The 24,566-nt window shown below is 38.2% G+C and overlaps 2 long non-coding RNA genes across 2 annotated transcripts in view; one reads left to right on the plus strand and one right to left on the minus strand.

Moving 5' to 3' along the window:
* Positions 1-11,170: 11,170 nt before the first annotated feature.
* On the minus strand, positions 11,171-12,036 carry LOC309478256. Its single transcript, XR_014198913.1, has 2 exons — positions 11,847-12,036; positions 11,171-11,736 (listed from the first exon to the last, which is right to left on the minus strand). It is a non-coding gene; the product is annotated as an uncharacterized lncRNA (long non-coding RNA).
* A 9,294-nt stretch (positions 12,037-21,330) lies between these two features.
* The window catches only part of LOC309477014, a 43,230-nt gene continuing 39,994 nt past the window's right edge, over positions 21,331-24,566 (plus strand). The window contains exon 1 of the long non-coding RNA XR_014198462.1: positions 21,331-21,349. This is a non-coding gene — a long non-coding RNA (uncharacterized lncRNA). The remainder of the gene's footprint in view (positions 21,350-24,566) is intronic.

Consider the following 24,566-nt stretch of genomic DNA (forward strand, 5'->3'; position numbering starts at 1 on the left):
TGTGAACAATGCTTGAATGACGATGAACGTACCATACTCAGGGGCGATCTTAATATTCAAACTTTCCGAAAAGCCTTAAAAATATCTACGAATCATAATAATATAAAATACGGCTATTTTGAGGATATTTCAGTATTACTCAAAGAAATAAACGCAACTCTTCCATCACGGGTTCAACTCGGCTACGATAATATAAAGAATAAGATATTTCTGAAAGCAGCTCAGAGAGCATCACTAACGTTTTATGGAAAGCTAGCCGTTATTCTAGGATTAAAAACCGGTGTTCCTATAGAAAATGTAAACAGTTCGGATGAACACAAAGACGTGCGCACATACGCACCACATCAGGCTGATATTACTGGAGGATTTTACACTCTATTTGTATACATAGATATAATAGAATATCAAGCAGTAGGTGACGCATATGTTCCCTTATTAGAGACTGTGCACATTCAACCGACCAGTAACAAAGCCGTGAGTGTCAGGTACAACAAGTCTCATTACGTCCGTCTTAATAAAAACATCATATCAGATATTGGAATCGAAATTAAAGACGATCAGAATAAAGACGTACGATTCACCTACGGAAAAGTTGTGACGAAGCTGCACTTTAGACCATTTTAAAAATGGCTTATCTCAATCCGTACCAGGAGGACCCCCACCGTTATATTTCATATTACCAGGCACAAACAGGACGCGCAAAATATATCGTATGGCAATTCCATTTCTAAGAAGGGGTTTCAGTATAGCAAAGCCACATATAAAAGCTGCAGCAAAAAATATAGTAAGTGATGTAGTCACCAGTGCCTTGTCAAAGTCATTTAATAATAATAATAATAACACCGAGGGACAGAGCGGTCACGGTCTTATGGTCATGCGTAGAGGGTTAAGGCCACCGGGGACCCGTATGAGGAGGGGGCGTGGTCACGGTATAAAGAAGACTAGACGCGTCACTAAGAAACGCCCAGTTGTAAAAAGCAGAGCGAGATCTACAAGCTTGAAAAGACGAACCAACACTATCTTCTAAACCATGTCGTTGATTCATGCAATGTCAGACGAATGTATCAAATCAGAATTGGATATTTTTACCCTGCCTTTAACTCAAACAGCTATCGAGAAAAACACTTATGTGGAGATCCCTCCCGTGTCAGCGATTAATGATTCTTCTCCGATTGAATTTTTCATCGCGGGGACTGGTGAAGATTACACAGATCTGAATAACACATTGCTATACACCCGGGTTAAAATAACTCTGCCAGACGGGAATGACCTACCGGCAGGCGCTCCCGTTTCGCTCGTTAACTACCCCGGGGCGACCATTTTCTCGCAGGTGGATGTCTCCCTAGGAGATCGGCTAGTGTCACAGCCCTCCAACACGTATCCGTACAGGTGTATGATTGAGATGCTTATTAATTATGGAAAAGATACCCTAGAGAATAACTTTTCAGCAGGTCTGTTTTACAAAGAGACCGCTGGTCATATGGACGCCACAGACCCGGCAGGTGCAAATGCAGGTTTAACGAAAAGAGCTGCGTTTACAGATGGCAGCAATGTTGAGGAGTTATTTATGGAAGCCCGTTTCCGCCACATTGAGTAAAAAAAAAAAAGATTCTTTAAGTCATTATAATGAGAAACTTTTTCATAATTATGACTTAACATCTCGTAATAATGAGAAACTTTCTCATAATAATGACTTAACATCTCGTAATAATGAGAAACTTTCTCGAAATAATGACTTAACATCTCGTAAAAATGAGAAACTTTCTCATAATAATGAGAAACTTTCTCATAATTATGACTTAACATCTCGTAATAATGAGAAACTTTCTCATAATAATGACTTAACATCTCGTAATAATGAGAAACTTTCTCATAATAATGACTTAACATCTCGTAATAATGAGAAACTTTCTCGAAATAATGACTTAACATCTCGTAATAATGAGAAACTTTCTCATAATAATGAGAAACTTTCTCATAATTATGACTTAACATCTCGTAATAATGAGAAACTTTCTCGTAATAATGAGAAACTTTCTCATAATAATGACTTATTTTCTCGCACTTCTACGCATGCGCAAAGCAGCGGGGCAGAAGGGCATGCCACGCTATAGCGACATCCCCTGGTTAAAGCCATGTAAATGCATCACAGCAAACATGGCACGCTCTGCAGTGAATAACATTAATGATAAATAATCAGTGTATGAGACGGGCTTCCATACTAGATAGTCTTTTATTCATGTGTAATATTCATTTGTATTTTTGTGTATGAACAAGTAGCAATACAGAAGGGTGATCCATGGATTTCAAATAGATGGAGGAATGATAAGACAGCACATCCAAATCTTTTTAAGAACACTTCATCTGGAAATCTGTGTAGGGGTCCATTCATACAGAATGCGCTTTTTCATTGCTTTTCTAGGCATATGCGCACTAGACGGACGTTGCGTTGGGCTCGCTCTTTTGCAGCGTCTCGCGCATGACACGGCGTTCTAAAAACGCGGCGCTCAATTGAAAAGAAGTTCAGCTTTTAAAAACACGTCTCAAGACCTTGCGTTTTCCCCCATTCCACTGCCCACTTATGTGTAAATGTCCCCAAAGTCATAAACATCTTAAAGGTGATTTCTGTAGGCCTATTGATGAAGATGTTACACTTAAACTTGACGAATAAATGTAATATTCCAACTTTAATCTGATAGTTTTGTAAATTCATGTAACAATTTCCATCGGTGTGCACAAGCAGGCGTCCTTCGTTACCATGGTAACCGTCCTGCTTCTGCATTCCACTTTCACACCTTGGAAAAGTATGGAAGATATAGGCCTACTGATGATGTTATTTAATGATACTACAGATTGCACTTTGTAGATCACACTGACTTTAATGAAATCAACTGTTTTGCAGAGCGTGCCATGTTTGCTGTGATGCATTTACACGGCTTTGACCAGCGGATGTCGCTAGTGCGGCACAGTCCGCTGCTTTGCGCATGCGTAGAAGTGCGAGAAAATAAGTCATTATTACGAGAAAGTTTCTCATTATTATGAGATGTTAAGTCATTATTTCGAGAAAGTTTCTCATTATTACGAGAAAGTTTCTCATTATTATGAGATGTTAAGTCATTATTTCGAGAAAGTTTCTCATTATTACGAGATGTTAAGTCATTATTTCGAGAAAGTTTCTCATTATTACGAGATGTTAAGTCATTATTACGAGATGTTAAGTCATTATTACGAGAAAGTTTCTTATTATTACAAGAAAGTTTCTCATTATTACGAGATGTTTAAGTCATTATTTCGAGAAAGTTTCTCATTATTACTAGATGTTAAGTCATTATTTTGAGATGTTAAGTCATTATTACGAGAAAGTTTCTCATTATTATGAGATGTTAAGTCATTATTATGAGAAAGTTTCTCATTATTATGACTTAAAGAATCATTTTTTTTTACTCAACGTGGCGGAAACGGGCTTCCATAGTTATTAGCTCCGATACACAGCGATATATTTTTTCAGCCGAAATTACTTTTGAACGGTGTAGATATTCGTTTAACTAGAGCGAAAGACACCTTCTGCCTTATGCGCGGGGACGCGATCGATTATAAACTAAAAATAATCTCCGCTTCTCTCTTTATCAAAAGAGTGTCTGTCTCCCCTTCGCTGCGTTTGGGTCATGCTCAAGCTTTACTGTCGGCCACAGCCAAGTATGGTTTCGATAGAGTCTGTGTGAAAAACTTTAGCATACCTGCTGGATCTCGCGTCTCAAATCATGAAAACCTCTTCCTAGGCACTTTACCAAAATCCATCGTTATAGCAATGACGGATAACGATGCTTTTACTGGATCATACGAAAAAAACCCATTTGCGTTTAAACATTATCATCTAGAATATTTAAATCTCACCTCAGATGGCCTTCACATCCCGACACGCCCCTTTCAACCACAGTTTAATTTAGGAAATGCCGTGAGAGAGTATTATCAACTGGTTACCGCCACGGGGAGGCATTTGAAGAATCAGTCACTGGCCATAGATAGGGAGGATTTTCTCAACGGCTACACGTTGTTTGCCTATAATCTTTCTCCGGATGAAGACTGCTCGCAGCATGTGTCGCTGATTAGATCAGGAAATATTAGGTTAGAAGCACGTTTTAGAGAGCCTCTACAAAACACAGTAAACATTTTGATTTACGCTACGTATGATTCTCTTCTTGAAATATCAAATCGGAGACAGGTGATGGCAGAACACTACTAAACGACTTGAAATGAACACTGTGGAGCTAACTGGAATTATGGACAACATTACATGTAATGTAAATTTTTTAGGAGTATACGCTAGCGATCATCTCCCCAAAGAACCGTTGATAGATCTCCCAGCTCTATTAATTTGTAATACGGATCGATCGGACGAACCAGGCTGCCATTGGTTAGCAGTGTACATAGGTCGAAACGGGGTCGGATGTTTTTTTGACAGCTTCGGGAATCCTCCGGATTCAGATTTTTTCCCTCCATCTATTCTCTACTTTCTAAAAAACAATTCTACCCAAGTTCATCATTCTACCAGACAAGTCCAAGATTTTACATCTGTCACCTGCGGGGAGCATTGTGTCTTTTTTCTGTATCATATTTCACGAGGTGTTAAGTATGAAGATATAATGAAATTTTACCATAACGATAATCTATTAAGAAATGATGTTATGGTGTCTCTTTTTGTGAAAAAATTAAAACCCATAGTCTGTGATAGTAAAAGATTTAAATGTATCCAGTGTGTACAGTCTGGTAAAATGTTCCAGTCTTATTAATTCCTCTGTAACGAATAAATAAAGAAAATGTAATGAATAAATGACTCGTAATCAGGTGGATAATTTCGTTTTTTCTTTTATTTGACATCAAAACAATAACACAACATACATGGACGTTATATACAATATGTTGTGCAATAACATACATAGATTAAAAAACTAAAACACAAATACACATAATGAAAATCTCACACATGATAATATTTTGTAAAAAAAACATAACTAAGCCATTACATATAGTTGTTAAAAATTCATCCATTGTTCTGTATCTACGCTTGGCATGTTAAATAGGTTTTTCAAAGACTTAGTAGGTGTAGTACCAAAGTCATCCACGTGTGTTTTCCTTTTAAGTGATTCAAGCAACCGTCTTACATTATGATTGGTCACAGTCGAATGAGGAATATTTAATGTTGCAAATGCATCCAGAAACTCATACCATCCTGTAGGGCGTCGATTGTCATGCAACATCTGTGATGACGTTACACTCTTTACCAGATCAAATATATGGGATCCGGGAATGGTTCAGCTTCTCTGAGGAACGTTGTTTAAAACTTCTGAGAAGATTGGGTCATCAGTGACGTCATCAATACTAACATCGGGGGTGTGGGAGGGGGCAGGTGTCGCATGTTCCGGTAATGTAAGAGTTAGAGTGTTACTTTCCATATCACCATGTTTTACCACATTTAAGAATCGTTGTAAAACATTAGTGTAGAGCTTGGATTTTTCGTAAGTGTTCAAATCATGCCTCTGTAGTATATCTCTAATAGATGAATCCAAATCATTCTCCACAAACGCATGAATAATCTCACGAACCGGTGCAGTTCTTAGTCTATCCAACTGTTGTTTTGGCACTAGATACAATTTCTCGGTATGTTGCATTTTTCTCTTCAGATTCAGTTTCTAGTTATGAGGCTAGTTATAAAGGGAAGTGCTACGCTGAGTAGGGGAAGCAGAAAACCCCCCTTTTGATTAATCATACATCTCTTCCTGGTGATATTAATATTTTTATTTGCAACGTACTTTATCTCGTTTTTCCTTCTTTTTAAAGCCCCGTGCTGTTTCGCAGTTAGAGGGACCTTGCCATGCAGAATATTGAGAGCCAGTTCACATAGAGCTAATATTAGCTCATCGGGGGCTGAATGCAGAATAACACGTCTCTGCTTGGGTGAGCTCTTGTATAATAACTTTAAGAGGTAGAGATTTCTGGAAACCCTCGTACTCATTGTTACTTTGGGACGTACACCACCGGATAGTCTGACAGTTAATCTGTTCTGAGTCGGAATTTTTCGGGGGTTTGTGGTTTATAATCTATCAAAAAATTGCTGTAAGGCCTTTCGGTTGCATCTTGATACGCTTCGATAAAAAATTTTGTATGACCCGGAAACATTTGACGACCCAAAATACCTATCTGTTGCTAGTCGCGAGGATTTTTAAATATAATTAAATAATTTGTATTTAGGCCGATTGTCCTGGTAGATTTACCCTGGAAAAACAGATTCTGTACCAGTAGCAAACAGCTAATCTTCATGTGATGAACTAGGCGTGTAAAAACGTTTTCGACCTCAGAATTAGACGCAGCTTGAATCATGACGTCATCCATGATAAGCACTGATGTTTTACCAGGAGGAAATAATGATTCGTCATCCAATTTCTTTGGTATACCTTCAATGAATTTAATATCAAAAGCATGTAACATTTCATCATACATTGGCTGCCAGGATGTATACACATACACAAAATTGTCAAACTTGACAGAGGACATTTTCTCTGAATTATACATTAGATTCTTCACAAAAAAAGTCTTCCCAGAACCACTTGCACCTGCTACGAGTGCCGAGAACGTATGTTGCAGTCTGCAGTCAAACACATCTGTTTCACACATTTTTAAATATATTACTAGAATCCGTAAGGCAGAGTTGTATAATCTCGTTGGAGTACCCGCTTATCATACACCACGGAAAAAAATTTCACATTTGACCTGTTGTGTAATGTGAATCTCCTCTTATTACGTGTGATGGTGTTTGTTTTTGCTGACAGGTGTAATCTGACACCTCTTTCGACATAACCTCGCACAAGATCGGTCAGACTCTGTAGTGTAACTATTTCAGCATTCTCTGCTGTTAACGTGATGCCTTTAGCTTTGAGACATGAACGACCATCGGACGTCTTAAATGCATAAGATTTAGGACCCGACGAAACGAATTGGATTATATGCTGACCAGAATCTAACTCGCTCGTCAGCTGACCGAGATAAGATCCTGTCTCAGGAATCCAATCACCGGTTTTTGATACAAAAATCACAGAATCTGTATCGGCATAAATCACACGCTCGCGTAATTTATCCAGAAGATTATACAGCTCGAGTCGCCCATAACAAGTCGTGAAAGCGCCGACGAGAATATTTACATCACGCGTGGGAGATGGGTCTTGCGCTGCACTACTCGACTGAATCAAAGCCACTGAATCAGATACGAAAGAGAAATGACGTATTACGTGGGCGTGGCTAAAGAGACGCTGAGTGAACTCTTCTGGGTCTGCCAGGAGTTCACTGTGTCCAAGGTGAGATCTCAGACAAAACCTTCCCCAAAGTGTATTCAAGATGAGCTTAGCAATGGATCTTTTTGCTGGATTTTTTATTATTTTAGACGGATCTAACTGAATCCCTTCTTTATCCAGGTAATCAGCTACGTAAGATTGTTTTTCTGTCTCTGTCACTACATCGGACGGATACCCCGACGCTTCCTGTTTCAGTTTAAGGAATGTTTTAACATATTAGGTGAATAATGTATCGGACGTGTCTGGGAAATTCCAGACTTCATGTATTTTGATTACGCAATACCCGTGTTGAATAGCTTTCTGGAGTTCGACGGTCACCCATGTGCCTGTAATACATCTCTCAGCCTCTGTATGACAGCATTGTGTATCCTGAATCTGATTCTCTGCACAAGTCTTACATAGAGGAAACATTAGCTTACCAGCGCACCTGTAAGGTAGTACTGGATGATACAATCCACGCGGGGGAAGAACTTCCGCCTTTATGAGGCCAAAGTAGTTCTCTATCGCTTCAAAATCCTTGAAAATAATTTTAGGATGACCTATAGGATACGTTTTAGTAGCCTGGACAAAAGGGTATAACGATGTGAAATCATAATAGTCGATTCTCTCATTTTCAGCGGTTTTGTGATACAACTACAACTGTGATACAAAGTTCTTCCGCCGTATAGAGCATCTCGAGCTCTCAGCCTCTCGTGTGTTTCGTAAGATGACATGAACCGCATGACATCACGGTCTGTCTGTTTCAGCCCCTCCCATTCGCATTCCCACATAACAATAACGCGCAATCCATAAACTTTTCGCAGGGTTTCTAGTTTTGCATCCGACTGCCTTCTGAGATCACCAAAAGACACTTTCGATAAAGGTTGAATTTCTTCTCCCTTAAATCTGCAGTCGTGGCCGTGAAAAAAGCACCCTAGGAATTCCAAGGCTGTCTTTGTCCCATTATCATCCTCATAATAACCATCTAGGTGATATGGCCCCACCGCACGCTCGCCATTGTTTAGTGCATGTTCTATCTCCACATTTTGACTCAATTTGACATACTCAAGCCATTGGATAGATACGTTTGAAAACGTCTTGTGTTGATTAATATAGGCGTGGCTGTGTGTTAGAGCCAGCGTGTCGCGCGAGAGAAAATTTGTTTTGAAAGTTTTCATACACACACCTGGTAATGTGATTGATTTGAACGGGTCGATGTTTGTGAAATTTATAAATTCGTCTCTGTAACGTTTGCAGGCTTTTCGTAGAATAATTACATCATTCCTACAGTAAAAAGCGAGCTCCTTTTTGAAGTCAAAGATATCATTCAATACACCTGCGTACTGTTGATTTAAAAATTTTGTTTTCCCCTGTTGTTTAATTTCATGGAAACAGACACCAGTGATTTTGCCAAGAGATCCCTTATTTATTTAATTATATAAAACATAGGAGGAAGAGACAATGGACCAAGCGAAGGTCTAATTCAGCTTCTCAGTCATCTTCTCTACATTTCCATCTCTTCCTGATTTTCGGACAAAGGGCTTGGTTTTTATACCACTGACCAAGGAAAAAAAACTACATCACTATAGGAACACATACAGATGGTGGACAACCAGAATGAGACTTTTACCGCCGCCGTTCCCGCGGCGGCAAAATTGGGATGTGTATTTGCTGCCTTTTACCGCTGAGTGGCGCTGTAATCACAGACTTTGAAAAGTGTCAGTTTATTCTCTTTATGACGTAATCTGCCGCGGCAGTAATCTGAGCTGAGGTCACAGATAAATTCAAGATAAATATTGTGGTTAAACGAATTCAAATTCATTCAATTTAAACAAAGTAGACACACGTTAACATTGTGTGCCCAGTTTTTCTATAATTTAGAAAGGCTATGTCAATAGGTTACTTGTCATTTACTTCGTGTTATTTTAATGTGTTTGTAGATTTATTAACTGAAACATAACAGTGAAATAAATTAAAATAATTTACCGTAAAATTAAAACATTTTCAGGACTTGCAGTTACTAACCGATGTTAGTCGGTTTAAGCATTCTTTGTTATATTCAGAATTAAATAGGCTTACATGTTGTTATGATTATCAATTGAATTCTTTAATAAATAATCAACCACAATGCCTATTACTGCCGCAGCAAAAATAAACCAGTCGAATTTCAAAGTCGTTCGCGAAATGGCTATACCGGGTGGCGCAAGTGACAGGGCAAAACAGCAGCAACTGCGGCATTTTAAAAGGTAAGTTTCCTATCGGTTTATTTAAAAAAAAAAAAAAAAAAAAAAAGACTTTTAGGGGATAGCTCAGATGATAGCTCAGTCTATCTTCTGATAGCTCAGACGATAGCTCTGTGGTCAATGCATAGCCTCCCGAAGCTTCAAACGATCTGAGATCGAATCTCAGTGTAGCCGATAGTGTTTATGTTTTTCCGTTCTTGATGCTTAAATATGCATCTGTTTATTAAAGTCAATCATCTTGTTTAATTATAAATTGTACATTACAACATAAATTTGCTACATTCCAGTTGAGCCGCTGCAAAGACGACACATCTGATGAAGGAAGACTGTCAGCCGATTGCACCAGAAAATGAAGATGATGAAGCTCGTCTTTAATCTGCTAAATTTTTTTTTTTGTGTGTGTGTGTGTGAATCATTCACGAGATTGAGATGACTGACAGTGATACCCGGCCATAGCAACGGAAGACATTTTTCAAAACAGATCGAACAAATCAGAAAAATACTTTCAATACAGTATTGCTTTCAATTAAAAAATAAACAATGAAAATGTAAAAGAAAAAGAAAATTAATTAGGTTTGAAAACCCATCGCACATTTCAAGGTATGAATAAAGTGTCGGGACAGTTTTTTTTATTTAAACAGGGTTGCATCGATAGAGTTTATTCCCTTTGTGATGCAAAATAAGAAACACAGACTCTTATTCTTGCAACACTTTACATTTCTATTGTCAAAGAAATTGAAGCTAAATTAAAACTGTACAAAACGAAAAAAGTTCAAAGCAACATAAATTAAGAACAGGCGGTTTTTTTTGCCTCTCTCGCGCTGGATATTTTTTTAGTAAGTTTGGTCTCCCTCACTGCGTGCGCGGGTCTTTCTCGAAATTAAGCATTTCAGCGTAAAAAAACACCATACAGCTGATAATACTGTATATGTGGCTGTGTGTCATCCACACAAATCACGAAAGAAAAAACTGTAACAAATAGCTTTTGTTCCTTCAAAGATACAACATGCCTTGCTGAATTCACCTTACAATAAAACGAGGTGGGTCGCGAATTAAAGAGCTCTGTATCTGCTAAATTGAAATTGTGTGTAGAAAACCTTTAAAAACCAATAAAACTACAATATATAATTTAATAAGATATAGGGCCTACTGTACATAGGCTATGGACTTTTGGAGATTTTGAGATTAATCCTTAAAAGAATTTTGCCTTTGCCTGCTCATCAGGCTCAGGCTGGCTCCGACACTCTCCATATGAAAGACGGAACATTAACACCTCTGTCCTGAACCCCCACGATAAAGCAACTATTGCCTTCTCCAAACCCCCCACAGGCTAGCTGAGTTTGCAAAACAAAACAAAGAGTTTGCCAGTGCCACTCGTCGTGGTGTGCCAAAACACTTAATTATTAACTTCAATATTTCATTCAAAACAATCTCAAAACGCTTTGTGACATTTTGAAAAGCCGTGGATGCATTACTGCCACTGGAACCATGAACGCAACAGAATACTGGTTCTGATTTTATTGTTTGTCGTTTAAACGTCATATATATATATATGTGGCCGTTCAAACGTTATGTCAGGAAATAAGACACAGCCATAACATCTAAAGAAAACGGGTTCTTTTATTCCTGACTGGGCCTCAATTGAGACACAGCGTTAATGTATATTTTCGTTCAGGAGAAAAGCAGTTTTAGAAAAAACATTCCAATTAATAAGTGAAATTGGCATAACAAAATAAACTGTCCAACTGACTCCAATGAGTGCAGAAAACAAAATAATAAGAGTCTTACAAAACAAAACAAATAAAAAGGTGGTTTTCACATTGATAATCTCAGAAACAAATAAAATGAGTGCCAAAAACAACGGTAGTGGCCTGAATATGCCTAAAGAAAGAAATAAAACACAGCATACATGAGAAATATGCACATTTCACCACATGAATACATTACAATTCACAGTTGAACCCCTTTTGTTCAAATCAATCAGTAATTAGACTCAATGAAATAGTATACACTTGAAACAGGGTACAAATATTCTTCCTAACTTGTACATAAACACTTTAGAAGAATAAAATGATCAAAACTCACTCTTATTGAGACTTTGAAGCACACAGAAAAAGCTCACGTGGTAGCTGGTGCACGTGCAATATCACGTGTGGCTGTTCTCCCCTCTAACACGGCATAAAGAGCAATAATTACTCAATGTTACATTAATATATGAAATAAACAGTGTTATTTAACCTTTCAACAACTTTTTATAACATATTACAGATTAACTCACGCTCAATCTTCCCCAATGTCTCTGAATTTCCTTTCCCCACGGAAGATCTCTCACGTGCAGGAACACCACACTGGTATGAGCAGCAAAATCAACCATACACTCGACACTATCACACGACTGTTATCACCACAGATTCACAAGTCAATATCAAACTGGAAATGTCCTCTCTTTAACAGTTTAATCAACTATTTCTCCCTCTGTGTGTTAGAACTAGACAAATCTCTTTGCATCAACAATAGACTATAAAATGCATTAATAGGCTAATATAAAAATATCAGTAGTCCAAGTTAGTTCGGGATTCGAACCCATGTCATCTAAATGATCGTAACGTAAGTTTAACCACTCGGCCACGATTCACTCGTTGCGACATGGCCTAACGTTCCAGTGGGTGTTCGCTCACACGAGCGAGAAGCGCTCTTCATTCAAATGAACGCGCCGCCGCGTTTGTCTTCAACATGCCAGAATAAAACCTGGCTTTAGAACAATGCATAGCGCCACTCGTCGTGGTGTGCCAAAAAATGTACAATAATTTAGTTTCATTTATTTCAGTGTTAATGTTTGAGTTTAAAAAATCCTCTACAAATTAAATTAACACAAAGTCGGCTATAAGAGTCCTTTATAGGCTACATAAAAAAGCAAAGGGCTTACAGTCTTAACATTTAGGCTACTTTGCTTAAATTCGATACATTTATTTTCAGTAGGGCCTAATACATTTGTAGGGATGTAATTTCAGTATGCTTTACCAACGCTATGTATTAAATTAAAGTTCCAAGAGGTCTGGTCTCTATATTTCCTTCCCAGCTGACACTAATATGCAAGTGCACAGCAAAAATCACAACTTGTGCTTGCTGCGAACGCAAGTTATTTACGGTGTCTCAACTGTACACAGTCTACCCTACAGTGTGAATTCGTTACAAGGTTTCATTTAATTAAATTAATGTGCAGCAATTTGTACAAATAGAGTCTATAGGCCTACTATACTGTTGTAGCCATTAAATAATCTCATTTAGTATCATATTTGTTAAAATATTATAATGTTATTTTTTTCCATCTATGTTGAATATGAAAAGTGAACAGCACGAGTAAGATAGGATGCGTTATATCGAGAGATGGATATGGAGTGGGTCAGACATGATTTTGACCACTTCATTAAGTGTTGTTTACCTTTCTTTAAAGTGAATTTCGTTTTCTATAAATTGTATCTTAATTTTAATAAATTTTTCATCAACCAATTGCTGGATTTAATAAGTAAGAGAAGCAAATCTAACAGACACTAATCATGGAGGCGCCCGCGCGGTCACTTGCATTGCACGTCAGCTGGAGCGCATCTCATCCTCCTAACTTAACGAAACTCAGCGTATGCCTCACACAGACATGATAAATACATCAAATACACAAAGCTTGAAATGTCTTCAAACGAAATAATTCAAAACGAAAAGAAAAAGGCTACTCTCTGATTATGTCTTTATGTGCATTTCTCTCTAGGTGCGTTCACTACAAATATGGCGATCGTCAACTTCATCTTTGCAGTCGACACTGTCAGAAAACACTAGTTTATTGATAAAAATCAATGCACGCATCACCGGATTTACAAATACACATCTTGCTTGTTGCACGCACACATATTATGTCGAAAAAACGAAATATTATGTTGAAATAACATTATTATTAATAATACATCTTTTAGAATATTTGATTAAATGCTGATTGTTGCGCTTGTTCAATTTAATAAAATTAAAACTTTAATTGTGATAATTAAAATAATTAAATTAAATATTTAGTGGCCAAGTTTTGCTAATTTATTATATAGGCTATTATATGCCTATTGCCTATATTAAGTAGGTCATATTAAGGCATATATTAAGTTTTTTTTAGCTGTTATGAGAAAAATAAATCTAACGAAATCTAAAATCTAAATCTAATAAATCAAAAAAAAAATTCTAACGCAAATTCAACATGCCAGAATAAAACCTGATTTTTGAACAATGCGTAACGCCACTCGGCCTGGTGTGCCAAAACACTACATTTTAAACTTCAAAACAATCTCAAAACGCGTTGTGACATTTTTTTTAAAGCAGTAGCCTAGCCTATATACATTAAGGGCATTGAAACTAGGATCTTAACTAAAACGCGTTCCGCGTAATCTCTCAAAAATTATGCCACACTACTCCATTTATTTATTTTTTAAGGACTGCTTTTGAAATCACTATAAATTACTATGCAATTGTATCGCTCACGAGAGCTCTTCATTTATCTAATTCCTCAATAGAATAGTAAAAATATTCAGCGTCATTGCTCCTAATATCGTCTCTATTTTTAACTTTTGATTCTATTTTTTCAGTTCTAAAATTGATTCTATCTTTGGTTCTATTCTGTTGTAGCCTAATAGGCCTATTTAATATATATGAAAAATATGCCTATTAGGCTTAGGGTTTTATATTTAACCCACTTACATTTTAAAATACGGCAATTGCTGCTGTTTTGCACAATGTCCCTTTGCGCCACCTGGCGGTCATTTCGGGAACGACTTTGAAATGCGGCTGGTTTATTTTCGCCGCGGTGATTTCGCCGCGGCAGCTGGCGCGGCGGTAATAGGCATTCTGGTTGTCCACCATCTGTACATTCAGCAGAAGAACATATGGTTTCCATTAACGTTGGAATGTATTCCCCTTATGCTATGCATATACATTTCAGTCCAGCAGCACACACTCAAGTCCAAAGTCTCCCAAAGTCTCTCCCACATATTCACAAAATACGATGAGTACAAATAATTATGAATGTATATAAAAAGATTATAAAAGAGATACATAATACTACTGATTATGGATATTAATAAAAAAGTAATAATAATACTAAAAACAACATTAAATGATGAAATTTGAGTCTTCAGTACCAAGTGTCAAATCTGACACGCTCGGCTTCACTCATTGTCTCATAACCGTAAAACTCTTTTGCAGGATAGGGACCGATATATTCTGCATTTTCTGGTTTATTGAAAAGGTGCGGAAAATACCCCTTCTCCTGTGTATCTTAGTTAAGGGCCACGGGAATTTTTCCAAGTTTAAAGGGGAAAAATTGCCATGAGTCAATGAAACGTTGCTTAAACACAGTATCATACATGTATAGAATTCTACACCCCTGCATAATAACTTTTGGAGTCAAGCCCTCCCCGACAAGATAATTAAGCAGTAAATATGCATCAAAACCGGACGAGTTATGTCCAATAAACGTGTATCCTGTATATTTTGGGCGTCTGAAGTGTTTAATCAAACGGGCCACACAATCTAGCCCCGCAGCTTCAAACGTCTCACCTGTCTGTGTCATTGCACAAACATAATTTGCTATGTGTCTCCCATCTTGAACGAATGTTTCAAAATCATAATAAATGTAATTTTTGTCTTTGGGTTCAGGTTTTAGAGGCTGAATGTAACATTCGTGACCACCGTCGCTCGTCAAAATCTCGTAACAATGTACACAATACTCTGGAGAGCATTTGTGAGGTTTTATTTTTTCACCACCAGAGGGCGTTCTATAAACGGCATGGCATTTTGAGCAGAATCTCACAGATTCACACTGAGATCTCTCGCCGAGGGTTTGTGATTTTTTATGTGTTTCGTAACAGAAGTTGTTTTTACAGAATCTCAGACATTCTGCACACTGTCTTGTTCTCCTCGCATGCGAACGACACGCAGATGTCATACATATTTTGCAAACAAACTGACATTCGTGTGTTTTTCTGTCTTTATACCCCCTTAAGCAGTATTCGCACACGTACGAACTTCCTATAAATCCTGTTAAATTTTTTATTAGATGAAAATGTCCTTCGTGCAGAAATAGATGGACTGTCTTTAGGTGTAATTCGTCTGTGTTTTTGTACACAACCACCTTCCCAGAACAGTCTCTATAAAAAACTACAATTTTTATGTCTAATTTATTTTCGAAAACCGACAAATTATGGAGACCTATCTGCTCGTGTGCCATAAAACCACATCCCGTGTGAATCTCCATCGCAGGTGTGTGTAACTCTTGATCTGTGAATTCTGGATTGAGGAAATATGCTAGACAGTAACTCAAACACATTTCATTATCGATATTAATGGGGCTAAATAAATGCATTTTATTCCTACTGATACTCTCGCTGATAGCTAGGTCATTGATCTTTCTTCGTGCGCCTCCTGTTTTATCTCGCACAATTGAGATTTGTAATGTTAGGGTCGAGTCACTAGCCACATCAGCATTACTCTGAGCAACTTGCTCAATCTGATTTATGAATAATGAAGGATCGTGGTTGTTATCAGGTGTTAATAATACTGCATTTACTGATCCCGGCAAACTTTCTCCTGCAAGCGCTATGTTTATGAAGCCCGTCTCCCCCGCCAGCTGATGTGAAAAGTCAACCACCTCGTTTAGAATATTATGGAGGCGTGAATTATATTCTACAAAATCGCTGGTCTGTATTTGTCTGAGATCTAACGATCTCTGCAGCTCTACCCCATTAAAACGCGGTCGTGGTGTTATCGTGAAACCCCGAACAACCCCGCCATCAGTCATCAGAGAATCTATCTCCGCACGACTTAACTCCGTACGCCTCGTTTGAGATGACCCTAGTGTACCGCCTGTCTGTGCGCTCTCATCTCCATCATCCTCGGTCGGCTCTATCCAGCCATGCTGGTCGATTATAATATTATCCAATCTCTCCGTATTAGACAAATCAGTACTATTTAGACCTCTTAACTGTTCACGTATTAAAAGATTGAGTCTCTCGTTATTCTCAGACCTAGGTCTTGATCTTGAGCGAGTTATTTCATCACACTCTGAGTCGGTTCTCTGTCTTTTAGGAAACATTTTGATATGTTTTTTATTTTTTAAATTGTGTGAAACAGAAGGATGCCATCAAATATACCCCACAATGTTGTTAATAGGTATACATCATAAAATGTAGGCTATTAGTAAAACATAATCACACATACGCACACCCCTAGATAAAAACAATAACAGAGAAATAGATTTTTAAAAACTAAAATACAAATACAAAATCTCACACACTTAGATAAAAACAATAACAGGCAAACAATTTTAAAACAATAACAGTGAAATGTTTTTTTAAAAACTGGTCAATCATCATTTTATGTATCCCTCGATTGTCTCTGAATAATATTTAATCTTTCAGAGATTAGGGACAATACTGTAATAAGCAACGAATGGTCGTTCCTCACCTCCGAAAGGTTTTGCTGAAGTGATAAGACCGTGTTGCGCAACTGTCTGTTTTCTTCTTGGCAAACACCGAAAAATTCCACCGCACTTCTTAAATCGGCGGTGTGTTGATTCTGTGTATCAATGACTCTATGTAGAAGGTCCGTAATACCGCTCTGCGCTCCTGAAACTATATCCGCTGTCTGATGGTAAGTGAGAGGTAGTGTGGCGATTTAAATAACACGTTGGAAGCTTCTGTTTGCACTCCGTAAAGTGGCATAACTCAATCCACGGAGATCTGCAGCGTTGTACAGAGGACTAAACCTCCGGTCGTCTTCATCACTGCTTTCTGATAAGTCCTGTTCAGAATTGATGGTGTTCAGTACCGATTGTACTGAATTCTTCTAAAGCAAAAAAAAAAAAAAAAAAATTTATATATATATATATATATATTATATGAATTATTTAATATAGATAAAATATAGTCTAATGAAACAAGAAATCTTACCGTATTCATCCGTAATCGGACTCTCAGGAGAATATTTCTCGAATCGTTTCTTTCCTCCCGTTGTGGATGTAACAGATTCACTGTTTTCTTCTAAAAACAATATTCAGTTAATTAAAAAAATTCAACGAATAAAATATATAAAAGATTAGACCAAATAGTTTTCTTTTTCCCTTACCTCTCTCCGGATAGATTAATTCTTCTCCATAAATTTCCCGAAGACGTTTCACCCCTTTGCGTGAAGCGTCAATGATGTTAATCGATCCGGTGTTTACCTCATCCAAAGACGGGCTCGAACGGGAAGAATTCTCCTCTTCGACTGGAGGTGAGGTTTGACGTTCGGTACTCTCTGTGTCCACACAGAGCAGGGTTCTAGGGGTTGTATTTGGAGTGACGTCTTCGTAAATTTGATTGGTCGGGTTTGAATCATCAACCAATGGATATTTAGGTGACTCTGGCGGGTGGGCGGAGCTATGAGGCGATGCGTCCTCTGTGATTTCTGTTGAAAGTAGCTTTTTTCTTTAAAACAAATATTAAATAGTAAATATTAAAAAAGACATGACAAAAATATATCCCCGTACCTTGAAAAAAATCACCTGGCGAGACACCTTCGGGGAATGATGTGTCATCTGCAAATAAAAGCATTTATTGAGATATCTTTTCAATTTTGTAGGTTATGAATTATGATAAAAAAAACTCACATAGATCGTTAAGAATTTCCACTAATTCAGGATCAAAAGAGGCTTCGTCTCCTTCTGGTCCATGATGATGATTTGTAGACATTGCGCTGGCTCGATGCTGTGTCTCCTTCGGCGGTTTGGTACACGAATGAAATAGTTTTGACTCCTTTTAAAGATTGCGATACGACGTGTTTTAAAAACACCTTTTTCCCGCTTCATTTTCAAAGAAACCCTTCATCTCTGCATGTGGTATGGAATCTGATACCTGATTTGTATGACTAGAAAAAAACATGTCGAATTTGACCCATCTCTTCAAATAAGCTCTGCAATAAAACTAATTAGCACAATTCCGTCAAAAAGAGAAAAAATAAAATATGCAGGATGCAGTGATGGAGTACTCGAGTCCTGGACTCGGACTCGAGTCCGACTCGAGTCCCTATTCTCTGGACTCGAGTCCGACTCGAGACTCTATTCTCAGGACTCGTGACTTGACTTGGACTCGCGGACTGATGACTCGTTCTTGGACTCGGACTCGAGGATATAAAATCGGACTTGAGCATTCATCAAATGAATGACGTTGGATGAAGTTTCTGACTAAATAGGATTTAAAATTTGATATAAGATGTTACACTTTTCCTGTTTTGGGCTCCAAGACCGGACGGGATCTCTTTTTTTCCTGCATATATGAACGAGCAGAGAGAAAGCCCCAGCCGCGCGCGCGCTCTCACCGTCTTCAAACAACACGAGCGGTGCTCCCTCCTCACGCATATTAATCAAAATCAATTGACACGATAGTAAAAGGTCAGAAGACCGAAGTTTCACGTAGATCATTCAGAGATTTTTTTCTCCTGAATTACCGCGAGGTGTGAATTGTGCTGAAAAAAAATCAAAAAACGTTTGCCTTATATCTTCTCTGAAAAGCGTTCCGCACATTCAGCTGACATTAGCCACAATTTCAATAAACGAAAAGACCTATCTAGTGATGAAATGTTTTCTGTGTTGACACAAATCTTGTCCTGTCCTAAACTGCCGAGATAATCACACAAGGCGTGCCGTATAGGCTACACGTCCATTAATGACACGTCCGATTCGCGAACTAATGACTCATTTGAACGATTCACTTTAATGAATGGTTAAAACAACTGACCATCTGTCCAACAACGAACTCACGAGACGTCTGAATCGGTGTATAACAAATCGGTAACACTTTACAATATGTTCCATTTATTAAACTCTAGTTAACTACATTAGTTAACATTTAGGCTACTATTAATAAACTGCACTTCTACAGCATTGTTAATGTTAATTTAAACATTTAGCCTACTAATAGCCTACATTATTGAAATCAAATTTTTTATTTATATTTATTTATATTGTATTTATTATTTATAATTGTCAACACAGTGGTGTCATTTTTGTTTAATGTAGACCCTCTTTTATAATTATATCAGCTCTTTAAAGGTGCCAGAGTAGAGAAATGTTGGCAGTCTTGAAATATAACACAGACTCAACCTTGATGACTCGACTCGGACTCGAACACTGGGGACTCGAGACTCGACTCGGACTCGAACTCAGGTAATGGTGACTCGACTCGGACTCGACTCGGTCTCTTCTTTGGTGACTCGGACTTGGACTCGGACTCGAACACGGGGACTCGAGACTTGACTCGGACTCGACAATTGGTGACTCGACTACAACACTGGCAGGATGCTACCATATGCCCAATAACACCTTGGTAGACATTGCGGCGCTGTGTGTGTGTGTGTGTGTGTGTGTGTGTGTGTGTGGTATGACACATGAGAGAGCCTTAAAAAACTCTATGGGCTATACTTTAAAATATAGAATAATTTTGTGACAATTAAATATTGGAAGCCGTGACTATTTACCACATTTCATATGGATGTTTAAAGTGGTTTACATAAAAAACTGTATAAAAAAGCATAGATAAAAGTAGTATTTCACTTGAAGTTTCCGCTGCTTTTTAAACTCTAACTGTCAGACTTTGGGAGGGGGATTCCTATGAGTTATGTCATTTGTATCATCCAATGACATCTGAGAGGTGTGTCTTAATTTTACACAACCTATGAGCTTTGAGAGGGGCGTGTTAGGGGGTGTGGTCTCTTCGGGCCGTTGCATCGGTTTTCTTTGGTCATTTAGCTTCGGCCACCGAGATGACCGGATGTGTTTTCTATTTGGGAGCTTGAAGGGGGTGTGGGAATTTCCCACGGTGACATCTGTTGGGGGCGGGGCTAGGGGCGGGGTTTGTGTGTGTCTCTCTGTAGGCCTCAGAGTGCTTCATTTCTGACTGACCTCCGGAGTGAGTGGACGCTCTCCACTACAACGAAGCACTTATATATCTTTAAACTCCGAGTCTTTAACAGCTGGGTATGTAAAAAACGTAACACTTTTTAAACTAGTTTGTGTTTTATGTAAACGTTTTACAAATACTGTCTGAAAGTTAAATGCTTACAAATCAATATTTTCTGTAAATTAAAGAACTCTTAACTTGTTTCAATGTTTTAACATCTTTAAATAACACTAACTCATTTTTTTATATCTCTTTTAGAGAAAAATGCAATTTTAACTTATTTCATTGATGTTTTGAAAGTGATGAATGTACATCTGTCTTCTTTAATAAAAACACTGATCTCACACTCTGGCTATGTCTTTATTGTACTTTTTTTTTAAAGTTTTAATTTACACTGTTTAGAACTACTGAGCGTGCGAAATTTTTTTGATGGAAGGTGCCCTCTATTCTCTCTCACATGTCTCAACTGTACACATGTCTCAACTGTACACATGTCTCAACTGTACACATGTCTCAACTGTACACATGTCTCAACTGTACACATGTCTCAACTGTACACATGTCAACTGTACACACGTCTCAACTCTACACATACCCTACACACATTTCTATCATACACTTCAGTTTTCTACTAATAAAGGATTCTAGGTCTTTCCAAAATAATCTTCAATGAATACAGTGTTGATGTGCGCCTTGATGATGTAAATACAGTGGGCGGACCGTCACTAGAAGTATAAAGCACTGAGCAGAATTTCATTCACAGCAAGAGAGATGTCAGAACTGTGCTGGAGATTCCCTCTTTTCAGCTCATCACAAGGTGAATATAACACTTTGTCTTTTATTATTTAGTACAGAGATGTTTATTAATTAATATATTTAAATATGGACTTTTCATATTAGTGAAGCTGATCTAGCTACTGTAGACCTGTACAGCACAACAATATGAATTACATTTTCATCTTTTTAAACAGATTATACAAAGGCGGAGTGTAAATTAATGCACTGGAGAACATTTATGGAGCTTCACAAAGTACTGCAGGATAATTAAACGTGACAATAGAGAAAGCGAAAAATGGTGAACAAAAAAGACAAAAAGTTACGATCTAATGAGCCAAAAAAAATGCTGAGACTAGTCAGAAAAAGCAGCATTAATAGTGGAAAACCAAACTGTGAGTATTTATGATTTTTATGATTTATTTTATATTTCATCATCAATGCTGTTTAACTTTCTCTGAAGTGAAAGTAAAATCGACTCTAAACTGTGCCTTTTCATTCACTATAGCCTACATAACATTTATAGGAAAAGCAGCCTATCTGTCATTAATGAATAATTACACTGAAATAAAAGAGTAACAATATTATATACAGGAGACAACTTTCATCAGCGCTAGTTCTTTGTCGTCGGTTTGGTGTGTCCCAAGCTTAAGAATTCAGAACAAAAAACTAGCTGTTTAAAAATACGTCTATAAAATTCAGCCATAAAAACATTTCAATGCGTTAAATTTCAAATGTTCAATATTCGTTTAAAGAAATCAGCAGATGCCTTCAACTAAAGTGACACTGATTCATGAATCTTTCATTCAGTGGAACCGAATCTGTCACATGCTCTGCTGTTTGAGCTACACATGAATACATTAATCAGATTTTTGTGTTTTTCATTCCCAGTTTCTGACATTGCAGAGTTTCAGAAGAGTCACAAACAAGGTGAGAGATTTACACATGACATACAGATACGTCTCAGGGTTATGCATGAACCCCTGGGTCCTTTTTAAGGGAACTCGTTAGTTAGTTATTTACTGATGCTATGTGGACACGTCCTGTGGAACCCAGAGAGTGTGTGTGTGTGTGAGAGAGAGAGAGAGAGAGAATGTGTGTGTGTGTGTGTGTGTGTGTGTGTGTGTGTGTGTGTGTGTGTGTGTGTGTGTGTGTGAGATAGAGATAGAGAGAGAGAGAGAGAGAGAGAGAGAGAGAGAGAGAGAGACTTGACTTTAAGATCACTTTATTTACAAAAACATTAAAGATTCAACATTTTTAGTAAAAAAAGAAAACCTTTAAAACCAACTAGAATGAGAGCAATGGATTTTAAAAAACAAAACCAGAAACTCAAGACATATATAAAAAAATAAAAAAATAAAAAATCCCCTCTTTTTCTTACATTTCCTCTACTACAAAACTCACTCATACATAAATTTGAAGACATCCATCAATGTCAACATCACAAATACATTTTTTTATGCCCCATTTACCTCTGAAAACATCCAAATCATTAACCAACTTGTAATAGCTAAACTCTATATTTATACGGGATTTTATTAACCCCTGTAACACTGAAACCACATCAACTGATCCACCATCATTCAATTCTTTTTCGGGACAACCAGATTGCCATTTTGGTTTGCCCAAATAAGCAATTTAATAAAACATGAACTTCCTTTTTTTTCTTGCTGTATTTAGGCCCATAAATAAAAAACATAGGCATAAAAACTTCCCCAAGGGTCAGACACCACTCTTCTAATTTGTTAAATAATGGCTCTAGCCTAAAACAATCAAAAAACAAATGAAAAATTGTTTCCTGCATCCCACAGAATGGACAGCCCTCCCCTACCTGTGGGTCAAGGTGTGCTCTGTGTCTGTTTGTGGCTATTATCCCATGCACAATCCTCCACTGAAGGTCTCCGGACCTTTTCTCTATAGGAGTCTTGTACAGGGACCTCCAGCAGCCTTTAGGGGAAGCGCCTGGCCCAAAAAACTCCTGCCACTTTGACTCTCTCACACTCTCAAGCGAGTGCAGATGTGACACTTTCACACACAGTACATAAAAAGCTTTTTTCCCAGTGTTACTAAAAAGTTCCAACTGGGGGGTCTTAAAAGAAAGCAGGCCTCCCTCAGTCTCTTGCCATATTCCAGTTTCTGCTGAAAACGCCAGTTCTGGGAAAGTAGAGGTTTCCTCCTTCCCACCAGATGACTCTAAAACCAGTCTATAGTCCTGGGGCAAAAACTCCCGTATTTGAGTCAGCATTCTCTCCACCACTCGAACTGATCTAATATCCAGTTTTTGAGCCAAATTTTCAGCAGATATCCACCCATCCTCAGAGATCAAAAGTCCAACTTTAGTAATGTTTGCAGACCATAAAGCTCTTCTGAGGGAGACTGAGTTAAAAATGTCCAAAGCCAGTGCCGGGTTTAAGAGCAGGGGTTCTTCCCTCATCCACAGGGCCAGCGCACCATTTGGCTCCCGAGATATTTTTAAAAGTGTCCATGCTCTCAGTACTGACCGGTAGAAAGGTGTCAATCCTGTTAAGTCCAACTTGTTGATGTCCATGAGAAAAAGGTGTCGGTCTAGCCCCATGTTACCAGCTCTCCTCAGGAGGGAACAGGCCACCTCAGCCCAGCTCACATGCTCCCCGTAGAGTAGTCTCCGAGCCGCCTGGAGCCTGAAGGCTCGGATTCTGGAACTGATGTCGACCAGCCCCTGTCCTCCTTCCTGAATAGGCAGATACAGTACTGGCGCCCTCAGCCAGTGCTGTCCCGACCAGAAAAAGTCCACCAGATTTTTCTGGATTTCCCTTACTAGTTCCTCTGGAGGCTCTAGAATCATCATCCTGTGCCATAACGATGAAGCACCAGATTATTGCAGACCAGGACCCTCCCCCTGTAGGACAGCCGAGGCAGCAACCATTTCCAGTGAGACAACCGAGCACACACTTTCTCCACTAAGCCCTCCCAGTTTTTCCTTTTATATTCGTCTACTCCTAAAAACACCCCAAGATATTTAAAACCTGTTCTCCCCCACTGTAATCCACTAGGAAGTGCTGGACTATTCAGACCAAGACCACACCAAAGAGCCTCACTTTTACCCCAGTTAACTTTAGCCGAAGATGCCTTCCCGTAACATTCTAGAGCTCCTTTTAAAGATTGAACCTCACTCTGACCACTAATTAACACTGTAATGTCATCTGCATATGCAGAGAGTTTAGTAGGTTCTTTAAAAACCAGTGTACTAACATTTAAACCAGTGAGCTGTCTTCTTAATC

This window comes from Leuciscus leuciscus (assembly GCF_965113295.1).
Source record: "Leuciscus leuciscus genome assembly, chromosome: 16".
In the NCBI taxonomy this organism is placed as follows: domain Eukaryota; kingdom Metazoa; phylum Chordata; class Actinopteri; order Cypriniformes; family Leuciscidae; genus Leuciscus; species Leuciscus leuciscus.